This window comes from Thermobia domestica, chromosome 1 (genome assembly GCF_964235325.1).
Source record: "Thermobia domestica chromosome 1, izTheDome1.hap1.1, whole genome shotgun sequence".
Taxonomy (NCBI): domain Eukaryota; kingdom Metazoa; phylum Arthropoda; class Insecta; order Zygentoma; family Lepismatidae; genus Thermobia; species Thermobia domestica.
In genome coordinates, this window is record NC_137454.1 from 39,742,291 (window position 1) to 39,760,319 (window position 18,029).

Consider the following 18,029-nt stretch of genomic DNA (forward strand, 5'->3'; position numbering starts at 1 on the left):
GACTGTGACCAGACGTTCAAAGAACTCGGTCGGGTTTTCACTGTACTGTTGCATCAACTGCTGGCAAATCTCCTCACGCTTTTGTTTCTGTGCAACCGTGAGGTCATGGGGCACCGAATGTGCACACACCTAGTGCAGCTTCAAATCCTCATGAATGATGGTGTAGAGGGAACCTCGTGATAGACCTGTTTCTTTCTCTAGTTCATCAAACGTGGTTCTCCTGTGCTCCATTATTAAATCATTCACTCGCGCTGCATTGCTTGGTCTGCGTGCAGTTGCAGGACACCCAGTGTTTTTTTTTTTTTTTTAGCACTGTCTTTGCCTTCTTTGAATTCGGATACCCAACGAAACACGGATCTGCGACTTCGTGCTGTGTCCCCACTATTCACTCTTTCTCTCCAAATAAACCACACTGTCCACCGTTGCCCATTCGTGTCTGCTTCCATCTGCCTTTTCGCTGTCCACCAGCGTCCTGGCAAGTTGGAACAGCTGTTGCTACAATGTGCTATCTACGGAAAGAAACAAAACCATTTAGTGGGGTTTGATAGTACTATAGTCTATCTTAATGCATACCTCAACAAACATTTCAAACTGCTACTTGGCACCAGTTATAGGAGAGAGTGCCAATCATTATTGAACGAACTAAATACATACGACAATAATTTTGGACATGAGTGTACTAAAACTCTACGCTATATTGTGTACCTCTTGAACTAGAGCACCTTCAGTACTTTTTGGTGGCATCTTTTTCTTTCGCTTTCTGTATATATGCACCTCTAAGGTGTACACAAGTGATAAGAAAAGAACTAACTTGAGTAAAGTATATCTCTTTACAGTGCATTAAGTAGAAAGTTCATGAAATATGAATGAAACTGGTTGCATAAAATATTAATAAATAGATCAAGATATTTAGAATATTTAATGTATAGTAAATATTATACATTATACAGGATTAATGTAAAACAATGATTGAAATTAACAATAAAGTATAATAAAGCATAATTTGGAAAAATAATAAAGCATAATTAAACAAAAAGTAAAGCATAATGTGGGTTGCCCTAAGTTATTACATATTGGGAATCAGGAAAGTTATCGAAAATGGGCATCCAACTTAAGAACAGGATCAAAAGAAAAATAGAAAATAAAATGTTTGGTACTGAATCTTTGAAAGAAAAAGAAATGTACGAAACAGGGGCGTCACTTGGGCACAGCACATGGGCAATTACTTCCCTTGAGTTTGAGGTATACATATATTTTATACGATGATATATATTAATAATATATTAACAAATGAAAAAGGTTAAAATTTTAAATCGGTGAGGAACATTGCCCCCCGCCAAAGTAAAATTTGAAATGACGCTGCTAGTAACAAATTTAAAGAAAAGTATTTAATCTTGGGAGAAGCAAATAGACCTACTAACTCTAACTAGTCGGTGTTAACTCTAACTAGTCATTAGGTTTTGCATGTGCCAGGCGACAGTCAACAAGTAGGAAAAAGTAGGGTACCGCAAGCTAGAAACGGCTAAAAAAAAAGTAACATAATTCATAGAAGAAAAATGTTGGAGAGAAAATAAGGAAGAGGAAGCTAGAAGCTGAATAGTTTTAAATAAAAACTAGCAAAAAACGCATGAACGGCAAAAAATAATTCCAATTTTCTACTTTCATGATATACAAAATGGTAAAAAAAAAAAAAAAAAAACTATTTGAACAAATTTCGGGAGCTGATTCCTGACACACATAAACCTACATAAGTCCTCTGGAACTTTGATCAATGAGGGATAGTTTCGGCAATGGGTGCCGAAAGCGTGGGAAAATGAACATCACAGGGCTGTGATTCAAATACAACGCAACGTAGAAAGTGCAGTTTAGAATATGACACTCGAAGTCATCCCTGCTCGATTGAAAAATGTGTTGCAAACCTCCGCAAGATGTGTGCAAAGGAACTTATGGATTTCCTATAACCTGACAAGCTATCCCTATGTTCCTTTGGGGAATCTCCCACACACATCTTGTGGAGGTTTGAAACATACATTTTTCAATAGAGCAGGTATGACTTCGAGTGTCATGTTCTAAACCGCACTCAATATTTTGCGTTGTTTTTGAATTAGAGCCATCTGAATGCGTGGGACGTAAAACTTAAAAAATTCATTTTCCCACGGTTTCGGCATCTTGTATCGGCACTGACCAAAGTTCCAGAGGGCGTTTTTGCTGGTTTCGGTGCCGGGAATCAGCTCCCGAAGTTTGTCCAAATAGTTTGTTACATCCTGTAGACATAAATACATTCTTTTATATTATTTGTAAAGACAAATCAATCGAGAAATAAAAATACATAAAAATATGATAGTAACAAATAAGTTACAGATAGTTGAGGAAGAATTGTATAAAAGACAATGTGTAAGGATGAAGAATTAGATGGTTTAGAAAAATATGAAGAAGAAAATGTTAAGAGATTTTTTGCAAGAAACGGAGTAAGAACAACAGTAGAAACCATGGAAACCTAGAGAGCTAGAATCGAGGTCTTAGGAAGATCGGGAAAACATATTGAGAACACGCATGTCTAAGAATAGGAACAGAGCCCGAGCCCGAGCACGACCCGGACAGTGAATTTAGAATTTGAGGCCCGACTCAAGTCCGAAATATGTCTTACCATTTAGGCCCGATCCCGTCCCGAGCTCCTGTAACAATCAAATGAGCATGAAATAAGTCCGAATTACAGAAGCTTAACAATTAACGTAAAATTGATTTTTTATATACACCAATTAGAGGTTTGATTTTGCAGTTCTACTTTAAAAGTTCTTCAGAAAAAACGGTGCAATATATATCGTTGTTCAGTATATTTACAAAGTTAGGCCCTAGAAATATGGTTGTATACTTAAAAATTTACTGCCCGAGCCTGCCCTGGGCCCGAAGTTATATATGCTTTGTAGTTGCGAGCCCGTGAAGACCTCTAAAAGAAAAGCAATCGAAGATAGTGAAGAGTTTTAGATATAAGAATGCGAGTTTGAGAAAGATATATCTAAAATTACTAATGAAATGACAATTGGAGTGTATAATAATACCATTTGAACTTTTCCGTTCAATAGCCAAGATATTTCTTGAAGATAACATTACTTGAGAATTCTTGTCCAGAAGAACGTGATAACTATAAAACTATTAGTCTCATACCACATGGAATAAACATATTTCTAAAACTAAACAAAAGATTGAGTAGTAGAAGGAATGAATTGTTTGTATTTAGAATGATATGTGCAAAAGAGATCCTATTGACTTATAAAGAATAATCCATAAAAGGTTTATATAAAATTATAAGAACATTATATGAAGTTTTTATTAAATTGAAGACTGTATTTCTCTACCTGAAAGCCGGGATCCCTAGAGAGTTCGCGAGAGGATATATGAGGGTTGGCAAAGAGCTATGAAAATATACATGTAATTCGAATCTACCTCGTATGGAGAAACAGTATTTTTCAAACAATACAAGATGGTTACAAGTGAAATGCCGTTGTTCACGGCTGTCCAGCACGGGCTGTGATGAACATATTACATTGAAATTTGTTAAAAATAGTAATGAGACCATGCGGAAGCGACTTATCTAGATCAAAGAGGTCAAACATGTGAGATAAATGTAATGCAAACGAGGTGAAAGGCAGGTGATTATAACAAATTGTGCAAAGGGAATAACTCTAGAAACAATGCGAGGATAACATAAGGCGAAACTTTATTTCCATTTATTGGTAACAAAAGGTGCAATGTGAAAAAGTTTATTAACATTTGCGGTTACAGTGAATAATTTACATAACATGCTCCATATGGCCACCATACACATCGACGACATGTTGCATCCACAAAATGGCGTGCGCAGCAGTTATCTGCAGTAGTTCCTGCACAAAGTTGCGACCTGTCGCTTCAAGATCCACTGGTAACTGGACATTTCCCTGGTAGACCCGAGCGTTTAGATATCCCCATAGTCAGAAGTCACATGGATTTAGATGGGGGATATTGCTGGCCACGCATCTGGAAACCCTCGGGAGATGATGTGATCAGCAATGAAGGTTTCATGAAGCAGATCTTTCACGCGGTAAACGATTTGCGGTGTTGCCCCGTCTTGCATGAAAACAGTTTTCTCCAAACAGTTGCGTGCCTGTAACGCAGAAATCACATATCGCACTAAAATGCATCTATATCGTGCCGATGTTGCGGTACAAATGATAATTTCTTCGGGGGTGTAATCTCCTCGAAGAAAAACGGGAAAATAGTGAACATTTCTGTGAATCCATACTACATAATCTCGTACGCAGCGTGTAATGGCTGTTCCTGCACAACATGTGGATTATCCGAGCCCCATAATAGACAGTTTTACGTATTCTCTGCCCCTTCTAATGTAAAATGCGCCGCATGTCATCCACAGCCATCAGAGCCCAAAAATCGAAGGGCAAATTCAAGACGTTGTGGCGGATCTTGGACTTTCAGTTGCTATGCTGTGTCAATCCTGTAAGCATACCAATGTAAAATGGCCCTAAGAACTTACCTCACTATTGAGCATGGAATGGCCAATTACCATTACACTACTCGAGCACTAGTAGTGGAATATGGAGCACGTGTTGTGTGGTCCACAATAGCCACAGCAACCTCGCCAACAACCTCCATTGAAATGTGTCGTCTTCAGTGGCGTATTTAGGAGGGCCTTCAGGCTTTTAAAGATGGTGCACGATACCGCGAGCAGTCCACCAAAAACACAGAAGGAACGTCTTCTTATGCAGTGCTGGTTTCGGTTGTTTTGGAACCGGTTCATGGGATGCTAACCAATGATTTCGGCGACGTGGAGCTTCGTAAAGGACTCACTTCTCATCACCTGTCAACACCCTGTCCAGAAATGGCCCCTTTCTCAAACGAGACAAAAATGAAATACAGGTGTCTGCTCGTGTTCTCTTCTGGCCCGAAGTCAAATCATGTGGGACCCATTGACCCAACTTGTAGTGCTTCCCAAGTTGATGGAGGTGATATTGAACGGTTTCTCCACTCACAATTATTTATAGTCCTAGTTCCTCCCATGTCTGGCCACTTTTCGCTTCAATTGCTGCCTGAAGATCTTCATTTTGTACATATGTTGGCCTTCCAGCACGTGGTGCGTCTTCGAGTGTTTCGTCACCGTCCTTAAACTTGTTAAACCACCGCTGCACTGTCAGCGTAGTCACAACACCCTCGTCAAAGGCCTGGCATATCTTGCGCCCCACTATATCGGCGTTTGACCCCAGTTTGAACTCCTACAGCATACACGCCCTTATGACGTTTTGTGGAGGTCCCATGTTTACTCAGACTTTACGCACGTTCACGGTGTAACTGAACTGCCACAACCAGGTAGTATATTGGATATACCCACACCAACAACTGACCTTCGCCTTATCTTCATTCACATTCAAGTCACGGTGTGATGGCGACAAAACTTTCTTGGCTAGCTTTATAAAACCGGAAGGGGAATACATTCACCACAACTTCCGGTTTCAACAGTGAACTACATAGAGCAAGAAAAACGATTTAAAAAACAGCGAAAATTTGTCATTTTGGGAATAAAAAAAAAATAGTGTTGTAAAAACGGGCATCATGTTCTGCTATCTTAACTCTGTATTCAAACCGGAAGTGGCCGAAATCAACAACTTCTAGTTCTAACATTGTTAGCTATAAAGTGTTAGCGGTGATCAGTGGCGTATTTACGATTTTGTTTCGGGAGGGGCTTTGCTAACTTTCGGGGGGGGGGCTTTGCCTGGAAATGTGAAAATTCTGCAAGATATTTCATTTACTTTACTATACTGAGTAAGATTTCGTGGGGGGCTTAAGCCCGAAAGCCACCCCCTAAATACGCCACTGGCGGTGATAGATATTAAAAAGCTGTTTTTCTGCCATCTATTATATGTCCCATGAATATATTCCATCTCCTTACTAATCTTTCTACTAAAACCGGAAGTAATAGAAAATTACTACCATTTCAAGTTTCAACGTTCAAAAGACCCTATATGGTTACAAATTGCTGACTCAACACTGCGAATGTTAATCTAACTCTAACATAGTGGTTCTCAACCTAATTCTTATCACGACTCCCATTTTATCATATCCTCTTGCCAGTAACAATCTTATAATTTCTGGTTTATAATATTCCTGTGTCAGATTTTTAATATAGCGATTGCGGAGATCTCACGATATCCATCTATTTCCATAACAGTAGAATGCATTTCTTGTATATAATGGATACACTAACTTCCCTAAAAGCGAATGAATTAAAATGAAATTTGGTCAGTTCATTGAGGTCCCGGGTTCGATCCCAGCCCACGCCAAGTGAACTTTGTGGTGGACAAACACCGCGTTCGTGGGTTTCCTCGGGGTTTTCCCACTTCCTTCTTTCAACCATTTCATTCATTGCTCATCATCACTGTCTTCTTCAGCCTACCCGGCATAACCGTGGGACGTAAAACTCAAAGATTTCATTTCATTTTTCAATATGCAGCTTTTGTTGCATTTGTATTTTTTCTGTATTTCAATAGAGTCCTCAATAGTTTCATATCGTATCTCCTTGATTTAAATTGATTTTTAAACAACTCTGCACCTGTTGAAAATGTTTAGTAGACCTATTTTTTGTTATTCGTAACAGTATGTATAAAAATAAAAGTACGCCTATCAGAACAAAATTCAAAATTATATTTAAAATTATATTTCCTTATTAGATTCTAGTTATATCTATCTCTCGCTTATTTTCGCTACCCTCATGAAAGCCTCTCGCGACCCCCAGGTTGAAAAACCCTCCTCTAACGTATTTTAACAATCAACATAACTTTAACAATTATCTAAATATTTCATTTTTAATGTCAATCATTAAATGAGCTAGAATCAAAGCATGCGAACGCTTTCAATCCAGTACAAATTTACTATACTGTATATGCAGGGTGTTTCCAAACAACACCGACAAGGTTTGGGAGGTGATTCCTGACACCAGGCTCACAACCAGAGGGGGCTAGGGGGCCTGACTCCCTAAACGTTTCCTGGCCCCTCCAAACCTAAATACAAAATACTATTGTTAATACAAAAAACACAATTTAGATATTTGTAAGAGAATTTTTCATGACTTGGCCCCCCCTAACATATTCATGGCCGTCCCAAACCTCTGTAACTGGTTTCTTGACACCAAGATAAGACAAAAAAAAAAAAAAAAAAAAAAAGACCAGCCTGGGTGCAATATAATAAGGTGCACAAATGCTTCCTTTCAGAGTTATAGGCTGCCAAAAACATGAAATAATGAACTTTAAAGGTCCATAGCTCCAAAACTATGGGACCAACTGTACTCGAGTCAAGACTTTATTTAGCAACTAGTGCATGCCCTATTCAATATCCATGTTTCAGAATTCTTTGGTACTTCCGCAACAATTTTTATAGAGGTAGTTATTTGCATTTGTATAGAAGTGGGATCCAGGAGGGGGTGCACTGCAGGAATAACTACCAGTACATTTGAACTGAACTGGAATTTTTTAAATGCCTTTAGTTATTTGCGGTATGAATGAGGAAATGCCCTGGAAATATTAGGTCAAAGTGTATGTTTTCGGTGCAGGCCCGGACTGGCCCAGGTGGCTAGGTGGCGATCGTCGCCCAGACAGGGGCCAAATCAAAAGGGAGCGAAATGAAAATTTTAATAAAGAGAGGTCAGGAGGAATAGGAAGAAAAATGTTGAAAACGTGTGCAACAACTAATATTCTTGTGAACAGTCAAGGAGGCAATCTGAATACGTCAAACTGTTTGAGCGTTTCATTAAAATTTTGTTGCAACCCACGTCCCCTATAAAGTGAGAATGGGCCATGTCAGCTTCAGTCAGATCGGTGCAAGTAAAAAGAAAAATAGTGAAACCCAACACGCTTCCTATCGCGGAATATAAAATGGATCCGAAAGTATAGTGACGTGACAATTCAGTTCTTCAGAGTTTTGCTTCTTGGCCCAGCAAAAATAACAATCCAACCCAACAGAAAGAGATCTGAGATCATTTTCGTGATTTACGAATCACGATGTCGCGCCGTCGATTCTGTAACAAGATGCCGTGGTTCTGACATTGTTCAGTCACTCATAAGTGTTTGCTTTCATCTTTCAGTAGTTGCCAAATTTTATCAGCCAAAAAGTCGAGCTAAGGTCAATTATTCGAATTTTGTGTTAACTGTGAGGTAATGTGTATCCTTACTATCTTGTTTCGATAATTATCGTGGGAACAGGGGTTAGTGCTAATGTAATGAATAGATTATAAATTCGGACTTCTTGAATAATATATGTATAGCATTAGAAAGTGAAAAATTATTAAATTCTTTGCACTTAGATGTTCCTTTTAAGCAGGGGGTAAAAGTGGATCTGAAAAGCTAGGGGGAAGGACGACGTCACGCCATCCCCCGTGCCTACCTTTATCCATTGTAGTTTTCTTAGGTAGTAGGGGGGCACCGGAGATATTTTTTGGAAGTGGGGTAACGGTGTATTCCCGCATTCCCCCCTCACTTTTACCCTTACTTTTAAGTAAAACTGTGGCTGCTGTTGAATCCGGATTCACGGCTACCATTTTGTATTCATATGTTACAATTGGGAGGCGCGGTGGCTCAGTGGTAGAGCATTCACCTCCGGTGCTTGGGGTCCCTGGGTCGATCCCAGCTCGCGCCGTGTGGACTTTGTGGTGGACAAACACCGTGCTCGTGGGTTTTCTCGGGGTTCTCCCGTTTCCTTCCACTTTCTTCATTCCACCACTTCATTCATTTCTCATCATCACCGTCTCCTTTAACCTAACCGGCATAACCGTGGGGAAGTAAAACTTAAAGATTTAATTTCATTATACCACAATATTGCTATTACAGTAAGAACTGTATGTATCCATAAATTTGGAATAAAATTACGAAAATCGAAACGAAAATTCATTCCATCACTTTCTGCTAACAATATTTAGGTTTACTTTTGATAATTGATTTTCTGATCTTTTATAACGTCGTCACCATCGTGGATAATTCCGTTACGATCACCCTGTATGTCTATATGTGCACACGATTTGCTTAAATACACCCAATCTGCGTACTTAACATAGTTCGTGGACCACAAGTGTTTACTGATATGCATGGCCTTACCAAGAAATTTTGTTCTGCCGATTCCGGAGAGTATATACCAGCATAAAAATATTTCGTGCTGCGTGCAGGGGGGCGCAGTTTTGCAGCTTATCGTACCCTTTGTTCACGAATACTGAAACTACCAGTGCTGGCTTTAAATTAATTTTTCCCTAGTTCATTATTATCAACAAATTACAAATTTCAGCTATCCCAAGGCGAGATGAAAAAAATGCTAATAGTTACTAATTTACTTATAGAGTAAGTTCGGGTATTATGGAATAGTCAGCTAATATGGAATACCTCATTATCTCGCCTGTGATGTGTTGCTTCCAAGCAGAGAGGAAAGAAACTATTGCCTCACGTCCCCATGATGCTGTACAGTCATTCTCCTTGTGATTGTGACATTCGTTGTGTTGGTAGACGTGAAAATCTGATTTCTTATTCATGAAAACTTTTACAGGTAAGTGTTTTACAACCTGTATTTTCCTATTGAAATGTAATGGAACAACAATTCTTTGTTTACTATGACTTTGGGTATAAAGTGTGGTAGTTTGATAAGCGCCATTATCCTATACACCTTTGAATGCGTTTAACAGCTCTTTCGTTTCCAAGGTGGCGTGGTGGGCAATATGGAATACCCGCAAGAAAAGCATGTATTCTGTATTCCGTATGGTATTCCGATTACAAATTGGCAATTAAAATACATTTACGATGATAACGATGCTAAGTGTATTTTTTTTTACAGCAAATTTTCTGATGATACAAGGGCTTAACTTGGGTCCAGCGTTCATCATGTTTAATGTGGGAACACAATGACTGTGACTTCCTGAAGCAGACTATTATATTTACGACTTTTGCAAGTAATCACATTCATTTATGGTTTGGCATTCATAATTTTCATATATTGTCACTGTATTCATTGTATGTTCAAAAGAAACTCATTTCTTTTCTATATATCATTTGAAGGGTACGGGGAAAAAACAAGGAATGTCCATGTATGTGCTTTATCGGGTGCTTTGTCCTATCTGTTGGTGACTCTTGGTACTATTTGACTGTCTATGGCATGCATGCGTAGATGTAGAAATGTTCACGTAAAAAGTGGCAAAAGATTTCATAACCCTATTTTTTGTACGCAGTTTTCAATATTAAAACGCCGTTTTCTCGAAAATGCAGTTTTGTACATTCCTTGTTTTTTCCCCTTACCCTTCATTTGTATTCCATATTACCCGACTATTTCATATTACCCTCCAAAGTGGCTTCTTTACAAATTATAAATTTTGCCCATCCCTGTAACGAAACTTCTTTATCAACATATGCATAAATAAACCCAAAAATGTAAGGCGTATACTTGTTTTCCTTTTTGTTTCAATGTGCAATTATTAACTGAGTTAAAAGCGAGTTAGTGCGCTTTTATTGTGGGAAAACAGTAGGCATTTGGGGTAATGGAAGTTGGGGGGTCGGCAGGGCCGGATTAACCAATTTGGAGGCCGGGGCTAGAAAATATATGTGGCTCTTGCTGACTTCGCCTAATACATTTCTGTCAAAGTACAGTAGGAAAGTTAAGGGAATGTATGTCATATTTTTGGTCATATTTTATTTTATAATGATGATTATATCTTCATGATTCTTTTTAGATAGCCAGTTGAAATTTTGATCAGAGTAGAGACCTCCGTCCACCTGGATGCCCCCGCTAATTCCCTCCCGTAACCCGGCCCTGTGGGTCGGGGCCAACACAATATGTCAGCCGGCGGGGGCAACTAATAGCCAGTCCGGTCCTGTCTCGGTGAATCCTTTTCTTTCAACTTTTAGAAAATTGACTTAAGCTATGGATTTTGCAAAACTCTTCTTTGTTTCAAGCCCAAACTGAAACATGAGAGCAGAAATTTTCGGAAAGTGTTGCTATTTTCACTGCTAGCTTCTCATTTTAGGTAGTTGATTTATTGATTTAATCATCCTTGTCATGATTGTTTCTTTTAGCCCACTCTGCATAACCATGGAACCTGAAACTAAAAAAAAAAAAAGTAGGAAATAGGGAATTTTGTTTCATAATTTGTTCCATTTTGTTTCCGCGACTACTTTATTATTTCTCGTTTTAGACAGGATGACACGACATGGGCTGTTAATGGCCAGTATTGAATCGAATAGAGTGAAACTAGTGCGTGAAAATTGCTCGTTTTCGTTATATCATCATTTTATCTTGCTGTAGATGAGAGATATTATGATTAATTAATAATAACAATATTTTTGTCATTATATGCTTGTTTTCTAAAATTGGGTACTACAGAAAGGTGAATATAAATGTATATTTCTGTTAGACACGCACGAGGATTCGGGCTACCGCATGAATGGGGAGATGACCCTTTTTTTGGTGAATGAGCAAAAAACCCACGGGAGAAAGACTTGGGTAGCGGAACACGGGAAGCTTCGCGGCGGACGAGGTAACGAAGTGACGTCGTCAGACATGACGTCATTGCACTGGTGGTAGTAGTGGTAGAGATCAATGGAGTAGGGGAGAGAATTCCACGTGGCAGAGAAATCGAAAATTCTATGACGTCACAACAGAAACAAACTTCCCTTTCCGAGTTCCAGGTTTCTTTTTATTGTCTTTTTTTCCTTGGAAGAAAAGGGTCAAACACACAAATACACATGTATATATATATATATATATAACCACAACACACATACGTTTTTTCTGGACTCAAAAATTGTCGATTCGTATACCCTGCAGGGATTCACGAACTATCATTTACCACTTACATTTGTTCGTATTTATTTTCCATTAGGATTTATAAACATAGGATAGAAAGCATATTTCTATTGTCTAGAACTCGCAGGATTCAACTCTCTCTAAGACTTTGTGAACCCGCAGGATTTGAATCCTAAAGAAGGGGACGCTGTGACTCAGCGGTAGAGCGTTCACCTCTCAAGTGTGGGGTCCCTGGAACAACATATATTTCGTGGTAGGAAGGGAGGAAACATTATAATAAGACACAAACGCAACGTCTACACTAAACGCTCAAGCCAAGTGAACTTTGTGGTTGACAAACAACGTGTGTGAGGGTTTCCTCGGAGTTCTCTCGTTTCCTTCCTCTTTATTCATTCCACCATGTCATTCATTTTTTATCATCACCGTCTCCTTTAGCCTAACCGGGATGATTGTGGGACGTAAAACTGAAAGATTTCATTTCATTTTATTTTCTAGACCTAAACAGAGAAGCATTTTGAGGACAACCACATCAGGATCCTGCCGCCTACAGTCGGGCAATTTGTCCATGCCGACGAGATGCCGCGGTCGGATTGCCGGCGCCTGACTCCGGCGTCTTTCCGCGTGATTTTCGTCCGCGACGAGCAAAACCAGAGTCGTTCGCTGAAAGAAAACAAAGATACTTAGAAGGTCATTTGTTGTTTTAAAATACGAAATAGGGCTTATATTTCCCTCGAAACCGTCGACAGACAGTCGGACGACTGCAAAGAGACACTGCAATTGCTTGAAAAAGACTTCAGCACGACGTCGGCGAACGTTTCAATATCGCGTACCAGCGGCAATGAGTCGAATTTTGGAAAATGAATAGAGTCTGTATCTTCGTTAATGATGAATTAAAAATTGAAACTGTCCGAAGATTTTTGTTGTGGGTGGACACTAATTCCATTAACTATGTCCTCTGAAAACGGAGTCGGCAGAAAGTCGACATACAGCGGACGGAACGACAACGAAAAATGATGGTTGTAAAGACGTCGAAACGGTGACGGCGTGCCGACCATAAAAAGTAAAATGTATGAAAAGAAATGTAGTAAAGGGATTGCACGTAAAGGGTATATAAGAAGTAGATTTTTAAAATTAAATTACAAGTGCGAGAGGATCCTTGACAAACATTTTGGAAGAAGATGGCAAACAGCGGACAGACCGACCACGTCAAAGATGCTCGAACAGGCGCAGAAACGCTGGCGGTTCTCCGAGTAGTAAGATAATATTAATAAACCTGATATATGATCTCATGTGTAGAGAATCGTCTATGTACACTCGCTACGGATAATTATAATAACGTTATCATCCAACATGAACAGTATTGGAAATTTTAGAACATTGAGTTCTATTCATAGATCCTCTCTTTCTTTTTGTAGAAGGCCCGGTGGCTTAGTGGTAGAGCGCCACTGGTACATCCTGGGCCGATACGTGGGGTTCTTGGTTCGATCTCTAGCCAAGTAATTTTGTAGTGGACAACATCGTTTCCGTGAGTTTTCTTGAAGTAGTTTCGTTTCCTTTCAATTCTCATTCCACCAATTCTTCGACCACTATTTAGTTGCCTTAGTCAACATGTATAACGTGGGACGTTAAACTGAAAGGAACATTTCAGTGTTGGAGAAACGAAAATGTCAAAATTTGAAATCTTATTCGATGTGTCGATCCATTAGAAATTACAACAAATAGCTATTTCGTTCGATTTTTATCATTTATTATCTTTCCATATTGGAATTAGCTTACCTAAAGATTTCTTACTGACTTAAGACATACCTTCTACGCACTCATTTTGTATATCCCTAGAAGTCATATTTCTATCTATCATATTTCTGCAATGCTTCATACAAATGAACAAATATGTATATTTTTAAATCCTGAAGATTTTATTATTAATAATTAAAAGTCCGATCAAACATTCGTGGCGAGTTAACCTTAAATCGGCTTACATTGCACTAGACAACAAAATTAACATACAAGCTTCATCGTTGTTGATGTTAGCCCGCTAATGCATGAGACTCGGGTTAAATTCCAGTGGAAGGTCGTGATTTTCGTGTCCCAAGTCAAACTGTAGGCTCATGTCTCATGTAGTCTCGGTGCTGGAAAGAAATTCAAACCAACCACGCAATCCCTGACGTATCTAAAAGATCATATGCCAAATTTAAGGTATAAATCGGAAGTCTATTTCTTTAGGAAAAGTTGAAATATTGATTGAACTTCGGAAGTAAGAAAATAAAACTAAGTAATTTTCCAAACTAAACATAACACACTGAGCAAAGCTATTTGATAAAATGTATAAAAACACAAACACGTAACAGTTTCAATATACAAACTGCGTTTTCATCAGACTTCAGGAGGATTGGAAGTTTGATGAAGACAGTTATTGTGTTGAAACTGTTACCAGTTTGTGTTTTAATATATTTGTATCAAATAACTTCTCTCACTGTGTTGTGTTTGACAATTTGCAAACAAGTAAGTTTTGTTTCAAACATAATATTTGATTTGGACCTAAAATGAAATTAAATAGATGTGCTCATTAAATCTTACGCGTATACTGTAGTTCAGATTGTTTGTGTTTATTATATTTCCCCCGCTTTTGATTAAAGTTAAGTGATTAGTAAGTGTAAATGATAGAAAGCATTCCTGTATTAAAATTTTATTGTTTAAAATTTATTATTTTATATATTTATTGATTCCTGTATTAAAATTTATTATTTTATGTATTAAAAAGTATTGGAAAAAAATAAAATTCTAAGGGAAACAAAAAACAAATGTAGGCTCGATTCAGTGAACACTGGCAATCATGCTTTCGAAGGAGTTTTGAAGTAGTGAAGGGAAATTCAGAAATTTCCAATAAATGAGCTGGCTAAGGAAAGGAATGAAGTGAGTAAAATTTTAATAGATTGGTTGAAACCTAATGTGTAGATTGTCTACCAAACTTATATTAGGTTGTTATCAAGATTTCGTTCCCAAATATAGAAACAAACAGGAAAACTCTTGAGATCCTAAGCGACGCCGCACGACCAGAAGAGCCTAATCTCTATATAAAAACGAAGTTCTGACTGATTGCCTGATCAACTCTCACGCCAAACCGCTTAAGCTAGAAACTTGAAATTTGGTCAGAGCATAGCAGGTGTGATTTAAGCTCCCACTGCCGTTACCGTAAGACGGAGTTACATTGTACTTTATGGGCAACGTTTCACAAAATATGAAAAGAGTTTAAGTCCTCTGTCGGTAAAAGCATGAACTGTAAAGAGAAAGTTTCAACTGCCATCGTAAGATAGAACATCTAACTGTAATGTTGGCGGTTAACATCAGTTCTAATTACCTGGAGGGTTCGTTGATGTAGAGGTATAGAAAGCAGTCACTGTAAAGGCCGACAAAATTTGTAAGATATCACCTTCAAGAATTTCCGTCAAAGTCAGTTTATCAGACTATTATTGTGTATAATGGAACTTTGAAGCAATAGTTGAAATTGAAGTGTGAAACGTTCCTGACACCAAGATAACACAAAAAGTGTAGACCAATCTGGGTGCACAAATGCTTCCTTTCGAAGTTATAGGCTGCCGAAAACATGAAAAAATAACCTCTAAAAGTCTATAGCTCCAAAACTATGAGACCTACCATATTCGGGTTAAGACTTCACTTAGGAACTAATATGTGCGCTATACAAAAATACATGTTTCAGAATCCTAAGGTACTCACGCAACAATTTTTATAGACGCAGTTTGGCTACGGACATATAGGCCTAATTTGAAGTGCTCATCAGTTACCTCTATAACAATGGTTGCGGAAGTACTGCAAGATTCTGAAACTTGGATATTTGGATAATGCACATGTTAGTTGCTAAGTGACGTCTTCACCCGACTACGGTAGGTCGTATAGTTTTGAAGCTATGAACCTTTAAATTTCATTTTTCCATGATTTCGGCAGCCTATAACTCCGAAAGGAAGCATTTGTTCTCTCAGGTTGGTCTATACGTTTTGTCTTATCTTGGTATCAATAATCACCTCCCAAAGGTTGTCGGTGTTGTTTTGAAATACCCTCTATAATTTTGTTCAGTTCAATATAATATGTCGATTGGTATCTTTGCACATTTCTTTTTACATGAAATGCAAATAATATTGCAAGGTTCTACACATGCTCCCAACACCACGTGCTGGCTCTAAACACACTTCAAACAAAAGACATGAAGAAGAAGTTGTCGACCATCGTCATAATAGTACAAATAACGAAGATCAAAAATGTCAGCCGAAATTTGAGGATAAAAACACGCACCACAGAAGACATGAATTCCCACCGATTGATCATCAGCTCCACTCTCTAGGATAAATGCTCTTGTAGCAGAGACAACTTGCAAACCGCTTGCTATAAGCTTGCATCCATTTCAGTAACGGAGTTACATGGAACCAACATTTCATTAAGTGTTTAATTCAAGCTTGACGCAAACGTTTTACGCTGGCGGCAAGTGAACAGCCAATGAACGGCCAGTGATGCTATGACGCTCTGCGAAAGCTATAAATTATCGCTTGCAAGTACAACAAAAAGCAGATTGTATGAAAGCATGCGCTGAAAGAACAAGCGTAGAAAGCCCAAAGTCAAGTACGTGCCAACTGGCGGAAAGCTTTCTTGCTACTTGGCTTGTCTTTGTGCGCTCCTTTATCCTTTCAACTCTCTAGAACGCCTGATCTCTGAGAGCTTGTTTATCCATAACACTTTCTCGGATCCCTGATCTCTGAAAGGTCCTTTATCCTTATAACTCTCTAGGACGCTTGTTCTCTCAGAGTTTCTATATCCGTACCACTCTCTAGGATCCTTGGTCTCTGAGGGCTTCTTTATCCTTACCACTCTCTAGAACACCTACTCTGAGTTTTATCCCCCTCTCTAGGAAGCCTGGTCTCTAAGAGATACCCATACATAATCTTTTGCCACAAAGTGCTTTGGATCCTGTCACCACGGTCTCTTGGTTCCTATAACTAAAGAACTAACCAACAAATAGCCCAGAGGAACTTACATTTGAAGTGTAATTATTATTACTACTGTATATAAGAATTTTTGTTAAATAGAAGGTAATTTGAAACATTCAAAAATTCCCGTGTACAGCTGTTAGCTCGACTTTAAAAAGAATATGGATTTTACAATATTGTACAAATTGTAGCTTTAGTATTTATTTAAAATGCGGTTACAATATTTTCTTATAGGGTGGTCGCCTCTATTACTTTCCAATTAGTATTGTATTGATTCGTATTATATTCGCATTGTATTGATGAGCAGTACTGTTGACAAAGATATGTCTAAGTTTTAATCTTCTTCTTGCCTATTTTTTCAAGGTATAGGGGATGTTCTCTTTCATTATTGTGCCGAGAATAAGTTAATATTCAGCTTTAATTAATCCATTAAATCTGAAAGTACCGGTAGTAGAAATCTATCTCTTCACGTTTCAATATTAAGGTGCATACAGGGGGAACGGAAATGAATAACGAGAATTTTTTTTTAGATCATTAATTTATTCTCCCAATATCCACTTTAGTCCTTATATAAAAATAGGAAACAGTATACTTGGACTATCAATTCAACAGTAGTATACAACAACAATACAACAGTATACTTCTACTAGCACTAGCCATCTTTTGGACATGAATTTATTGTCCCAAAAATAACTTCAACTTCATATATGGACTCTACAGTAATACTTTTATTGAAATTGGAAGAAGTGAGCTTATGCTTTCACATAGTGTAAAAATCATAATTGATAGCGAAAACAGTATTTTGGAAATGAATTTATTGTCGTAAGACCACTGGCGCAAATCCCGGGGGAATGAAGGGCACATGTTCCCCTAATCTTGGAACTGGGGCAGGATTGTCCCCCTAAATAATCCGATTTAAAAGTTGGTTTTTGGAGAGAAATGTGATAATTTGTGTCCTACTGCCGCAGAGGAAAGTTAGATGAAATTGATGTCCCTTGCTGTATAATATACAACAGGTTCACCTCAAAAATCAGATTCATCTACCGTAATATGGGTTTCATCTCCCATCTCCCCCAAGAATAAGCCTAAATATCTGCCTGTCTTTTAATCTTGAAGACAACTCTGCTTCCCTGATCCTCCATAGCATTGCTTTTCAACTTCATAAATATTTTCAACATCGCTGAAAAAATATGGGGACGTTCTTAACTGTCCCCC